Raw genomic sequence first — 14,734 nt, 5'->3', positions numbered from 1 at the left:
AACTAGGTCAAGGCTGACCCCTCCCGCGGGGCCCAAGAGACCGAGAAGGACCGCCGAGTCTGCGAAGGCTCGTTCGTGCCTCCTCGGCCCCGGTTGGCCCTCGGTTTTCCCTGACCGCGGAAAGGACGGACGGGGGAGCGCAGAAAGTCGAGGCTCCGACCGGAAGCTTCTTCCGGAGACTCTCAGGGCCTGCAGGCTTGCGTGCGTGCGCGCGCGCGCTCCCGGCTCGGCTCCGGGACTCTGCAGAGCTCGCGTGGCCGCCGGGCGGCACGGGCGTCCGCCGGGCAGCGCTGCCCGGTCATTTTGCAGCGTGCAGCAAGTGGCAGCGGGGGCCAATAATGCAGTCGAGGAGGGCGAGTTGAGGGCAGCAGCACGTTCACAGTCGCAGGGTATATTTGCCAGCACTCGCAGCTACCCGCCCCCGCAGATGCGGGAGCAGCCGTCCCCTCCCACAGGGCGCGGCTGCTCCTACGCGGCCCCGCGGGCCGGCGCGCGGGAGAACCTGCTGGTAGGCGCCCCGCGGCCCCGAGAGGCGGCGCGGGGGAGGCCGCGACCGCAGAGCCCGAGCCAGGCCGGGGGCCGGGGGCCCGAGCTGTCGGCGTGCGACTGCCTCCCACGTGCCGAGGGCAGAGCGGCCGGCTAGTGGATGACTGATTGCTTGGGGAGAGCGAGGCTGTAGCTTGCACAGTAGCTGGTGGCCAAAGCGTGACACTGTGCCATCTCTGTGGAAGACGTGGTGTGTATGGCCATTGGGTGACTGGAACATCCAGACCCTGATCGTGCGTACGGTGTTTCCTCACAAGCGGCACTCGCCAACTTCAGCCCAGGTCCCGGGTGCCCCTCTGGCTAATCCTCTCTGCCATTAGCCCGCGTAAATCCTCCTTTTATGCCTTCCACCTTTGCTTTCCGCTTCTCCCTTCCGTCCTTCCCTCCTCCCGCCCTCCCCCACCCCTTCCGTCTTCCCCGAATGCTGAATGCCACTCACCCACCGACGTCCCAGGCCAGGAGTCGGGCGTAAACCCCACATCTCCCCCCAGGACAGCCTGCGCTTGTAGAATTGGAGAGCTCTGCTTTGGCCCCCAAGCACGTCTCAATAATAGTGAAGGTTGCACCTGAGAGCCACCTATAAACGCCCATAACTCGGTTCACACGGACTCCCCAACCTCGTCAGAAAGCCATTTTCCACAGCTTAGGAACGTTTTGGTGGTTTGTGTTTGCTCGAAGAAAAGGAGCTGGCCAGTCAGCTTGGTTTCTGGGTACAGAAAGGTTATTTTCTTTTAAAAGCAGTTTTCCGGTCGCAGAAAACTGGTTCTCCATTCCCTCACCTACCAAGGCAGTTTGTCACTTTGGCCTTTCACCTTAACACATTCCACCTTTTATTGTTTGTTTGTTTGTTTTAAGTTCAAGGCTGAAGTCTTCCCCCCATGTCAGATAGAATGTCATTGCATTACAGCATTTGAGACAACTTTTGGGGACTTGTCCACAAAACTAGCTCCCTGATCCTTCACAAGAGAACGAGGCCAACTGAGAGATTTTAAACTTCCTTATGGATGGGATTGAATAGATTTTATTGATCAAATGTGTGAGGTTTACGACTTTCAGACCTTAGGAAACTGTCTGAAGCCTTCCTATCTTACAGATTTAGATCCAGCCCCAAATCCCTCCCTCAGTGGAGAGAGGACATTCAGGTTCTTCTTTCAGTTCATTATAAAAAGAAAAATAGCTTTTTATGAGGTTGGGGCAGCTCTTACAAGTTTTGATATTTAGAAAAAATATGACAAGGGAAGAAGGAAGAGATCATTCTGTTATTTCAGTGGATTACTTTTTAGTGCAAAGTTATGAACATTGGATTAAACATTTTACAGTTGCCCTCTCCCCACTCCTCCTTTAGTTGGGAGAAATGTTTCCACTATTGACTTTCAATTTTGCATAATGCTCCCTACCTTTCCTAAGATGCCAGAAGTCACAGGTACACACTCCTTACTTAGCCTGTTCTATTGAAGGTAGCTCTTGATTGACACGCTGCATGTCCCCTCCCCAATGCACTGACACTTAACAAATACACTTTTCTTGATCCAGATAGTGCTGGGGTGTGCAGAACTCTTTTGGTATTGCCCTGACTTTCAGTCTTTTCAAGCTGCTATTTAGGTGTTCACCCTGAGGCATAAAATGAATAATTGAAAACAAGCAGGTGAACATTTGTTCAATTTTCTGCTATTTTGTTTGCGTTTGTTTGTCAAGTTTCATAGGGAAGTCTGTAACAGGTGTCTAAGTAATAGGCTCCAAGACATCTACTAAATCCCTTAGTAGGTGACTTCTAGACCAGTTCTAAGCCAATAACATTATTGTTTCCAAAAGGGAAGGTAAAAGCTAAGTTTGGTTTTGTCAAAGGATTCTTCTGAGTGTTTGTCTTTATTTTATTCATTTTATTTATTTATTTAATGTTATTTATTAGATGGTTTGTGGGAAGAAAAGGAGAACTAAATGGGGCAGGGGACAGAGATAGAGAATCCAGTGGCAATTTGTTTTTGTGACTAAAGCCATTTTCCCAGACTATTATCTTGCCACGGTGACGACACAGAAAGCACAAGTCATGGAAGTGGATTATTCTCACTCTGGGCTATTGGAGGCCTGGAGAGCCCTGGCATGAATTCCTATAGGAAAGTAGACAAACCCAGCCATCTCCCCCTGCAGTGCCTCATTGCCTAAGGGTTCAAGGCTCTCTCAAAATTGCTACTGACCACAGCTAGGTCTAGGTGGCAGGGCTTCCCCACCCGGGGGGGGGGGGGGGGGGGGAAGCAGATGATCTGTGTGGAACTGAGGAGGAAGCCCGGTAAGCCTGAGGGGATGGGGATGGGACGCTATAAGAGGCAGGCTGTGGCCACCAGTCCCCTGGCAAGATAGCAATCAAGGAGGCAAGGCTAGCTAACAGTGAATGAAAGGGAGCCAAGCAAGGGACCCTTTGGGTGCTAGAGACTAGCCTTTCGCTCTTCCACTCCTCCCCCTGGGCTCCGATGCTAGGTTTCAGGGTTGGAGATCTAAGATGAGAAGACAAGCATGGTAAGAAAACATGCCTAGCCCCCGTCCAACACACAAGCTCCGGTGGACGCTTGCAGAGATCAGGAGAGATGCCTGGAGTCCTCGGTGATGTGTGTGTCTGACTCATGCAAGTTGTACACGGTCCACAGGGGAGTGGGGGGTGGGAGGAAAGCCTCGTTTTCTTCAGGCACTCTGTCTGGGGTTGTTGTGTCTCCTCTCCCTCAACCCTCCATTTCACCCCATCAGGACCAAACAGAATTGAAACTCCCATTGCCTTTGCCTGCACTCAGCCTAAAAACTCAGGACTTGATAAGGTTACTGCACCATTGATACAATTGCAGGGATTTTTTTAAGCCTCCTCAAAGAGACAGATGTTTAGGCTGATTAAAAATTGAGGAGGAAACCTGCAGCTGCACCAAGAAATAACCTATTGGACAAATATTTTAATAAAAAAATATGAAGAGATCAGCCCGACCTTGCAAGGTCTTCTGCTTTAAAAAAATCTTTATCAAACCCCTATTCTATGGCTTCAATAAACAGAACCCATTACCTCACGGCATCTTTTGTTGGCCCCATACAAGAGAGAACAAAATGGTTATTCAGGGGAACGCTTTCGATTTTTATTGTGGGTAGCCTGCACAAAGAGCCGTGTTATTGTATTTAAAAGAACCATCTGTAGCAGAAACAATGGCATCAAATTATCTTTGAATACCCACTGAAAAAACATAAAGCTTTTTTTTTTTATTCTTCTTCTGTACGGTGGGGGGATAGAGCAGTGTTAGGATAACTGACTTTTTTGTTGTTCTCTGGGTGCATTCTTCTCGCTCCCCCTCTCTCCCCCTCACCCTCTCTCTCTCTCTCCCTCTCTCCCTCTCCCTCTCTCTCTCTCTCTTTTAAAAAATCAGCCATTTGGGGTTTTAAGCCATAAACGATTTTTCTTGTTGCAGGGGACTGCAGTGGCAAAGCTATAGGCTAGGTCTTGGAGACTGGTGCAAGGCGAAGCGGGTGAAGGCAGGAGGCTGATGGAGAGACTGGGGGGAAGAAAAGCCGAAATGGATTCACGGTGCCTTGGATGGAGGACGAGAGGGGAATTGCAGGCTCCTTCAACTCGTTCTGTCCGGTGAGAAGTGATCAAGCTTGGGCTGACAAGAGGCTCAGGGAGCCCTCACGTTCTTTCGCTTTTTTACCTGCCAATCAAACTGCTACAAGACAACACCCTGATCTGGCATGGACATGTAAGTAGCTTGCAACCCAACTTTGACATTCACTGCTAGCTCACTCCTCTCCGCCCACCCCCCCAACTCACTTTCTTCCCCTCTCATTCTATTTTTTTTATTGACCTTTAAGAGATCTGGAAATATACCCTGTGTAACAGTCATTTAACACAGGCAGATTTAAGTCTGAAAGCGTTAACTTTTGGAATGAAATGCTCATTGGGATTTCTTTAACAAATGCAGAGATGAAGACATTATTTTATTCTCTTCTGAACAGTTCTAGTGCTGAACATAATCAGTTGCCCGGCGAGGGTGTGTGTGTTTCTTTTTCCTTTGAAAATAAAGAAACCCGTGAGCCCCCAGAGAGAAATGCAGAAATGAAAAACTCAGGCTTCCATCTTAAAAATGTCAAATGCTAGCATCTCATCCCTCCCAAAAATAAATAAATAAATAAATAAATAAATAAATAAATAAATAACCTTCTCCAGACCAAGGTCACACAGAATGCAAAGAGTGATTTGAGCCCAAAGGTACATGTCATTAAGGGGTTGCTACTCTTTCATCTGGCGTCGTACTATTTTGGTGGTGGCTGGGGAGGGGGTGTGAAAAAAGAGAAGAAAGACGACATGGCGATACCTCATTCTTTATGAGAGATTGACATTGAGGGGGCTAGAGATACAAGAGAACAGGAGAAGCAGGAAATATTACCTGAGAGGAGGAATCACAGAGCATGGCGGAGCTGGAAGCTAGGAGGGCTTCGGTGGGAAGTTGTGCGAGAGGTGACGGGGCTTGCTCTCCGGCGCCCTCTAATGGCAATCGGAACCAATGTTTTACTTTCCTAATTCAGTACTAGGAAAAGCAGCTGGGTTTTTGTTGTTGCTGTTGGTGGTTTTCCTCGCAGGCTTAGAAACTAGATACTATTAGTGGAGTGAATTGATTGTTTTCATCCCAGAAACTTATGTATATGCCTTAAAATTATCAACGTTTTCTCCCCAAACATCCCCTCCTCTCCCAAAATTTTGTTGGTCTAATAGAAGAGGAGAAGGTAATAGCAGATTGACTTCAAGGAGGGTGGCCCAAACCCAATTAGTAATTCGGAGAAAGGGATTCCTCTCCTACCTGAACAGCATTCTGACTCTTCTAATATGTTGGAGAAGTCTTGGGGGCTGAGGTAGGGAGGGATGATTTGGAAATTGCAGATTCTGACACAGGCTCATTAGAACACAATTTAAGGGGGCCTCTTAGGAACCTCTGTTATTGCGACATGTGGTGGTCAGGGGGCTTTCCTTCCCGCCTCCTTTTTCTTTTCTCTTTTTCTTCTTTCTTTCGTTCTTTTTTTTTTTTAAATTTGGTAGATAAAGGTTAATCTTGGGCTGAATGATAGAGCTATGATTGACAAGAGAAAAGGTGTTGAGGGCAGGTCGCGCTGTCTTATTTACAGCCCACTGCTTGCTGTAGAGTCTTTGTTAGGACTGGAAAGCTAATTTAGTGCTGATCAAAAGCACCACAGAGTTAAAGGACTGGTAATGACTGCTAATTTCATTTCAGCCTCATGCATCCCCAACTGCTGTAATTAAAGACACGCTATTTAAATACAGGTGAAGGCTTTTTTTTGTAAGTTAGGGTGGGGGTGGGTGGATTACAATATTATTTAGATTTCATCTTATACATGGGTGTTATGTAGTCCAACATCAGCTTTTTTTTTTTTTTTTAGAGCCCCTTCTTGTCATTTATACCTGGCTTTGCAGAATCGGCAGTGTGAAATATGTCAATCACACAAAAGGCCCTATTTAAAGAAAAAAAAAGCAGGATGCAGAACAGTAAATGTTTGGGGGGGGATTTAAATATTTGGGTCTCTTTTATTTTTCCCCTTCAAATTAATGGAAGGGCCTTCGAAATAGCTGAAGTATTTGAAACTTAGGGCAGGGTTAACAGGCCAAAGGGATCAGTGTCAGCTTTTTAAGTACTTCTAAAAAGATCATGTGAACAGATGGAAAAATATATTTTTAATTAAATAATTTCCCCCACACTGTAGCTGCAGTGTTGGCTCAGAAACCGTGTAATTCCTCAACCGATAGGAGTTTCTTTATAAGAACATCAAAGGATAAAAGCTCTACATTTTCGTAGTTGGTTAAAATTGATAACCCCCCCCACACACACACACACCCAAAAAAGAATTTAGCCTTTAATCTCTTTTTATCCACGAAGACTAAAGCTCTGTACTCGACCCCGCGAGCGGCTCTCGCCTTCCGGGGCTGGAACTCGGCTCAGATGTGAAGCGGCGCTGAGCCGCCGCGCAGGTTCGTGACCAGCGCCCCCTGTTGGACACAGTAGGAGATGCACAGCGCCAGTCCTGGAAATCGCGAGAACCTTGCTCTGGGGTTAGATAAAACTCTTTATTACCCTCCAAAAAGGAAATGGAGCGAGGAAACAAGTTTTTATATTCTTGAGAGAGAATATAATTTAATTCAATAAAAAATAAAGAGGAGTTAACACAATTTCAATCCAATCAAAAATGAAGACTAACCTATTCCTCTTCCTCACATTCCAGCCACCCCCTTTCCCCGTTTGGGTTTGGGACTCTTTTCAGATTCTGAGATAGTAAAACAGGTGGAGAAGCATGATGTAAAACAAAGAGAACTTTCTTCTGTGGGAGTGGAGAACCAAGCAAATTACTTCTCCCGTTCTGTACACATTTACAAAAATAAAACGTGAGAGGCTACTGCTTGCTGTTTTGACGTTGCCAGCAGCATCTTGAATGCCCTCCGAGGTCCTTCAAGAATTGTAACTGCGTCCCTGACTAAACGAAATAACTTGCTCGTTTTTGTTTATTTCCAGAGTGTAATTAAGAGGCCAGTCTCTGCTTTGAATGTTTCCCATCCCCCAAACCAATCTTGATCAAACTTTTCCTTTTCGAGCTAGCGGTTAAATTCCAGATATTGTTTAAGAAACAGGTGCCTGACACCTTTCTTCTTTTATCTCAGCATCTCAGCTGTAGGATTTCAGGAAAGGTGTGCCAATGGTAAAGAGTATTTTCTTTTGAAATTCAGCATTTCCCTGGACCAGGAATCCAAATTATCCTAGGGCGAAGAGGAATATTTTTACATTTCCAAAAGTACCTGTCTACATAAGAAAGAGCTTTGACTTTTTCTTTGGTGAGCAAGTAAGGGTAAAAGTACACTTCGAATTCTTTCAGAAAGATAAGCTATAAAAATGACATATCTTCTGAAAGTAAAATAATGGGAAAGTATGGGTTTGCTTAGGTGTTTGAAAAGGTCTTGAAAACAATTCGAGTGCTAAATGAACAAGTGATCTCAATAAGGCTTTATGATTTCAGTCTTCAGGGATGTACTTAAAATTTTAACTTTTAGACGTCTAGGGCTTGCTTTTTAAAAATCTGCCTATTGGAGGAAACCAGATTAATTTTCATCACAAAATTACTTTTTAAAATATTTAATATTGTTGCCACGCAAGTTGTTTATGTTGACCTTAGGTTTATTCCTCTCACCTCCGCAAATCAGCGGATCCGAGATTGTGTTTTCAGGGGAATTGCTGTTCAGGGCGATGAGAGGGGCCTTCTCCATCTGATTCCAGAATCGAATCTGGGCTTGTGTTTCTCAGTAAATGACTTCGGATACAGTGGCAGGAAAAGAATCAAGGCTTTGATCAATTTTTATCTGGAATCCTATCGAAATAACGGGCAAGCGGGATTCCCTGCGACAGGCACTCCCGCCCTTTGCTTGACCAAAAAACAAAAACAAACAAACACAAAGTCCCCATTACAGAAATATTAGGCCGGGCCAGTTTTGGAACGAGCGCCAAGCTCGTCAAGTACCAAACGGTGTGTGACAGCCGCGGTCCAAGGCCGACAGTGGCGTGGGAAGGCCAAAGGCAGCTGAGTCTTGGAGGCGACCCGCGAAAGGGGATATATGCCTGCTGTTTGGGGAAGTGAGGCAGAATTTGCAAAACCAGAGGCCAGGAGATTTCGACCCGGTACCGCCCCCCCCCCCAACACACACACCGGGGGGTCCCAACCTGTGGGGAGAAGCCAGGGGGAGGAGCCGCACTTGGCTGCAGGTGGGCAGTTGGGGGGGGGTCCCAACTTCCCAGGGCCCAAGGTGAAAGCGCAACCCCCAGTTTAGGAGAGAGGACTAAATAAGTGGGTGGCCTAGGCCTGGGAAAGCCACCCAGCTTTCCCGGCGCAGTGTCATTTCTCTGGCTTCAGGCGGCCTCAGCCCTTGCCGGAATCCCACGCCCCACGGTGGCCAGCAGGAAGGCAGCCCTTCCATCTTTGGGGACTGGGGAGGGGGCAGGGAGTGACTGGCTCTTCAGAAGCAGGCAAAACCGCAACGGCTGGCAACGGGCCGCATTTCTCTGCAGCAGCAGCGCCTTTTAGGGGAGGAACGGGCATTTGGGGTCTCTTGTTCCAGCGGCCGGGCCTGAACCCGCGCCTCTTGGCTGAGCGCCCTGCTTTATAAGTAGTCAGTCTTGCCCGATTCTGGGGGCGATCCCGGAGAATGGGCCAGTTTTGCTTGAGCCCACTGACTCCGTGCCAAGTCCTCAGTCCCCTCTCCCCTCCATACCTCAAACCGTTCTTGCTGAACCCAAGCCTCGTTATGAAAGCCAGTGTATGCGGCTCCGAGTTTGGTAACTATTTGGGGGTGGGGCAGATGACTCATTAGTAAGACCAAGATTCAAGGATAAGCCTTCATTTACTAAGTTTGCTCTTTTACTTTGTTTTTAAACTTTGAAGAACCTTTAGTTCCCTTGGCCCAGCCGGGAGACTGACGAAGGCCCCAGGGAGAAAGCCCAGCGGGGCTTGAAGGAGCTGAGATATTGACAGATACTCATCTCTCTACCACTCAACTGGCAGATAAACGCTGCCAGACTGTGGATCCTAATCCAAGGCCCAGCTGCTACGTGGGTTGCTGAAGGGTGTTGAAACCACAAGTACAACTTGACACCACTGAGCCCACGGTGCTTGTCAATAATCTGTGAATTAGGTGCAGAGACTGTCACTGTAGATCATAACAGTTTCTAAAGGACTCATTACAGCCTATCATGTCAATGATCTTCAAATTAAGGAGGGGGTGGGGCAGGAGAGAAAAGGAATGGGGAGAGCCTACAAAAACAGGGAAGAAGGTTGGGAGGGAAGATAAAAGTCAGAGCACCAGCTCCGAAGGAGGCTTTAAAGATTATCAGGCTAGCCATCTGAGAATTCCATTGGGATGGGTTTGGAAGCCCAAGTCCATCTGAGCCGGGCTGGAAAGGGGGCAATAGGCAGTGAGCAGAAGTGGGCCCCTGGGAAGGCAGACTTCTCAGGCATTTCTTTTGAGGCCAGAAGAGCTTTCCAGAGAGGGCTCCAGATGTCAGTGGGAGGCTTGAGCACACCAGGCTGCCCAGGATGGGTGTACACTTTGACTTAGAGCACTTTCCAGGGCTAGCCACCCCTGCAACTCAGAGAAAAAGTGGGGAGTCGTTTTGTTTAGGGCTGATGGTGACTGTAGGTGATTATTTTTTTTAATGATTTGCTTTCAGCTTCTTTTCATACGAAGAGGTGAAAGACTTTCTTCCTTTTCCTTTGATAGTATTCCTGTCCCTCATACACGTTAGATATATCTGATTTCTTTCCCCAACTTGCTTTTTGAGGTGCCAAACACCTCTGCCTTCTGACATACTTGAGTGTTGTCACTTTTTGAGTTTGTGTTATGTCTGGTTGTACTTCTACAAAGGGGGCTTGAAGGTAACACAGAAGCAGTGCACAGGATGAGATCTCTGGAAGAAAGAAGACAAATCCCATTTCAGGAGTTTGGAAGGAGCCAGACTAAGGGAGAGGCGTTCTCCCTTCTTGGTGGATTGCCGGTGCAGTGAGTGTGTAGCTTGGCATGCACTGTGGTTGTCATTCATGCACCATTTAATATGGTCCAGAGGAATCTTAAGGAAGCTTTAGTTTGTTTTCCCGACAAAAGTTGTGGTCACAACTAAATGAAATTATCACAGTCAAAGAATTTAAAATGGTGACTGTCTTTTTCCTAAAATCAGGGTAACAATCCTAGTCAATGGAAAATTAGGATGCTAAGGAAACCCTGTTCCTTTGATATGATTAATTGTGCAAGATAGCATGGTCAGTCAGAGAGATATGTATTTAGACTCCCAAGCAATGACTTAGAGGCGTGAAAGGGCCATGGATTTGTTGGGCCACTTGCAGTTCCTGGTGATCTGTTTGCTTGGTTTTGTTTTTGTTTTTCATTCCTGTCTTCTGGTTTTTAAAATCAAAATCATAGTTTCATTTTTTTTGTCTGAATGTAACTGAAAAACACTGGTAGCAGTCTCTTTAAATTCTCAGTTTGTCTTTTTTTTTTTTTTAAGGGAATTTCTATTTAAAATAATTAGATCATTTAATGGGCACACTGCATTTTTCCCTGGACAACAGCTGCAGTGCAGAGACAGATCTTGTGTTAAAACTACTTGACAATTCAGAAATGGAAATGAAATCGTGAAACGGGAATCCTTTTTTCCAGAAAATATTTGAGCTGGGATGTATGTAGGAGGTACATATACATGAAGTACTCTAAGCAATATGATGACTATTATATATAGCTCTGAGGATGTACACAAGTGATTATATATTACTTCTGTTGCTATAATTTGAAGTAAGGGAGAAATATATTTGGTTTTCTTTATATCCCTGAATTCTTTTTAAAATGTATTTATTTCATCAGTGGGATTCAGATGAAAGAGAGTGAGTATAAAAAGGAGCTGGATTCAGAGCAGCTCTGCATTCCTTAGGTTTCAAGGGTCCTTACAGCTCTTGAGTGAAATTATTTGGTGAAATTGGGTCTGGACTGAAATAGCATTTGTTATCCCCTTGTTCATTTGTTATGTGTAATACCACTTCTGGAAATTAAAGGCAAGGTGCTGAAGGGACAGACAAGAAGAAAAAAATATAATTAAGCAACTTTAAATTGCCAATCTACCATGCATCCATATGCATATCTATGTCTTAGTAAATAAAAAAGGGATAGAGATATGTGCTTGCTCTTTGTATCATCTAGAAACATGTATTTATAGTTCCTGTCAATAATTTTTCATACTTCCAAAATCTGACAAGTTTGGCAATAGGAAGAAAATGGAGGAAATGCAGATGGAAGAGTTTCTCTCATTTGAAAATTGTTTATAAAAATTCCAGTATCCCCTCTAGGATCTCATGAGGAATGTTTCACGGTCTAAAGCAAGTGAAGTGTGATAACAGCGCAGTTCTATTCTAATTTTTTGCTCTTAGTTTCAATGTCCTAACTTTTTCTGACTTAGTTATTATTTTTGGAAAATACATGATGCTTTTGTAAAGAAAAGAAATTTTCTAATTCCTTTCTTTACCTTCATGATTGATCTGTGTTTGTTTCATATATCTTGAAGAATCAAGTGTTGATCATTCTGGAAGTCTTGTGGCACACTCCAATTTGGAGTGACTGAAGGAACATTTTTTGCAATTTGGGAGGAAGAAGGTAACATTTTTTAAATTGGCTTATACCAGTCTCCTGACTCCGTAATTCTCAGTTTTCTTGAGTTAAGGGATAAATATCAATAAAATCTCATCTTACCAGATCGCACCAGCATTGTCCTACATGTTGGAATTCTCCTGTATTTTTGGCTTTTAAAATCACAAACTTTTCTTCAGTTGCCGTACTTTTCTTTTTAGTTTATATGCCTCTTACCACACTACTGGTATGATCTCTTTCCCTGCAGTCTGGTCACTGCTATGGTCGCTTTCAGTGGGGAAGTCTGGAAGGTTAGGATCCAGAGGAAACATAAGAAATAAGGGAGAAAAAAGCCCTTCGTTTGGCCAAATCTGGCTTCTAATATATTTAACTACTTCCAGAATTAGAAAGCCTTTCTGTACATTTTCTTCTATTTTTCTCTCTTTTTTTCCTTACGTAATGAAATTAAAACTTTTGGAGCCCACAGTTGACATTTTTCAGAAAATTGAGTTATCAAGGCAGTAATTATTTCACGGGGAGATAAAACTCTCATAGCCCTAACTGTCAAATAGGGCCCTTTTCAGATTTTAATTACAAAATAAAATTAGTCTGCTCTTCCTCGGAATGGTTTGTGAGTGGTTAAACAGAGCTTCCCCCCAATACTGGTGGTCGTCAAACTCTGCTAATTAGCAATGCTGAGAAATTCCAGTTAACAAGGACATTCTCCAAGACTCTGCAGGTTCCCTGCCGTTTGCCTTCATTTCCATAAGAAGATTAAGAGAGGAGGGGAACACACTCAAATGCAGATGCAGAAAAGAAGCGTTTTTTAACAAGCATCATAATAGTAAGATGCTTGGCTAGTTCTCACCTAATTACTGCAAGTTAAACCTCTATTTGCCCCTAAGAAGAAAAAATAAGTCTACAGTCCCCTATCTCCACAAAATTGTTAGTTGGCTTCAGATATAATACTTGAGGAGGGATGAGGGGGAGTTTACGAGAGAAATATCAGTGCAAAAGATAAAACTGAGCTACACTTAATCAGTTAAGGGTTTGGGGCTGGGGCCTATAGTAAAACAAAATTAAATCAGAATATCCTAGGAGTTATGCATTTTATTCTTAATTTCTAATCTCACTCTAAAAGTAGACAGCTTTTTGCTGCCCATGAAAGGGAAATGTTATACTTCCTTTAGATTAAGTGCTTTCAATCTTCATAAATTGTGCCAATGGCAACATTTTTAAATTGTTGAGGGATGAAGCACCCTCTTCCAAGTCTTATTTTGATACCCTAGTAGTCAATGGTGTATTGTTATTAGTACTGTAGCCATCTGTTATAAGCCTAAAACAGTGCTGTTTCTACCATCTATTGTGATTATTATAGTTATTATTATATTTAGGGGCCAGTGATGGTGCTGAATTGAAATAGAGTGGCCGGTGATCTGATTTTTTTTAATGCATATGTTCTAAAAAATCTAATGAGAAAATTGTTTCTGCTATCACCATCTTCTTTAATCTTATTTTCATAGCACATTATTATGCATAAATGCCAGCCACAGTTAGTTTATTGCCTTGATAAGTACAGCAGGCTTAATTAAAATAAAGCTGTAAATAAATGCAACCAATGATAACACAATTGTAATGTATTTCCATAGCTTATTTATATGATAAAAGCAATTAACAAAAGACCTAGCCAGCCCCTTTAACCTCTTAAATGCATTATTACAGAGTTCAGGCACAAACACATGCATCTGAGAATGTATAAAAGCTTTTATATATCATCCCAAGGAGATATTTGTGCCTCTTACTACTACCCCTTGAGAGAGAAGGAGATTAAAAACATTTACTTCTGTAACTGTCCATTATTAATATTCATTTTATACATATACACCACCATTATCCACACCAATCCCTTGTTTGTTTGTTTGTTTTTTCTTTTCCTCCAAACTTAATTATCCATAAGCTTTTTTAAAGTTTTCAGAATAATGCTACTAAGCGCAGACCAATGCATACACAATCTCAAAGTGAATGCTTGGTCTGACCTTCGTAGCATCTGGACAATCATAATTCATTCATATGTTGAATCTCATAATTTGTACCTATTTTTTCCCATGGTTTAACCTCCTACTTATCCGGAGGATGTATGTACATTTCTAAGTTAAGCAAATTAAATCTGATTCTTATGATTTGGTTCCATAGCTTATATGATACGTTAACTTTTCTTTTGTTTAGATTATGTGTAATTAGCGGATCTTCCTCCCTTTCCCCTCATTTTTTTTCTTTAATTATTTCCAAACACCTTCTTTTAAAGGTAAAAGCAAAACTGTAGTCTTGGAAAAGCAAATTCACCAGTAGGGGGCGCACCAGCTACATCCCTGAAACCAGACTCACTGAAAAGCCTAGTGGCTGCGGTGTTGTCTTCTGAGCCTCTAACCTTTTCTCTTCCTAATCTCCATGTGCGTGTTTAGCTTAATATTACACCTCGAATACACAGAAGACATTACTTTGTTTTAAAGAGTGCCATATATGTATCCGTTTCGAGAAGGCCAGTCTCACCCTTCCTGGGTTCCCAAGAACTAAAACAAACCATAACTTAGGAGAAAAAGAAGAAACTGTTGGGGGAGGGGAAGTTGATTGGAAATAATGATTTATAAAGAAAAGTCTCCAGGATTCTTTTTCTCAACTTTTCTGGCTTTCCAGTGAGCATGCCCATTTCGAGTCTGACAGGGACAGAAAAGTCCCGGAGGGCAGGGATTGGAGAAATTGGAGTGGGGCTAGTGGATGGTTATGGGAAGAAGGTTAGTGAGGGACAAAACAATGCAAAGTTTTGTAAAGATAATAAATGGAACGTGGCCGACAGATACTATTCAGTACATTTTCTTAGGGTGAGTAAGGGTATATAGATCAGGGAAGGAGGGGGGCGGAGAGAGTGTTACAGAAGAAAGAAAATAAGTAACCCTCATGGTTTAAGCCCTTTATAAAAAAGAAATGGCATCAGGTTTTTTTTTT

The 14,734-nt window shown here is 43.8% G+C and overlaps 1 long non-coding RNA gene across 2 annotated transcripts in view; it reads left to right on the top strand.

Annotated features, from left to right (window-relative positions):
- LOC144223647 (uncharacterized) overlaps window positions 1-14,734 on the top strand; it is a 122,327-nt gene that overhangs the window by 75,810 nt on the left and 31,783 nt on the right. Inside the window, exon 3 of one of the 2 annotated variants that reach the window (XR_013332770.1) lies at window positions 3,987-4,274. This is a non-coding gene — a long non-coding RNA (uncharacterized LOC144223647). Of the gene's footprint in view, window positions 1-3,856; window positions 4,275-14,734 lie in introns of those variants that run through there. The other variant, XR_013332769.1, reaches the window with a different exon arrangement.

Source organism: Crocuta crocuta, unplaced genomic scaffold (assembly GCF_008692635.1).
Source record: "Crocuta crocuta isolate KB4526 unplaced genomic scaffold, BGI_CrCroc_1.0 scaffold70, whole genome shotgun sequence".
Taxonomy (NCBI): domain Eukaryota; kingdom Metazoa; phylum Chordata; class Mammalia; order Carnivora; family Hyaenidae; genus Crocuta; species Crocuta crocuta.
This window is presented reverse-complemented; position numbering and strand designations above follow the sequence as displayed.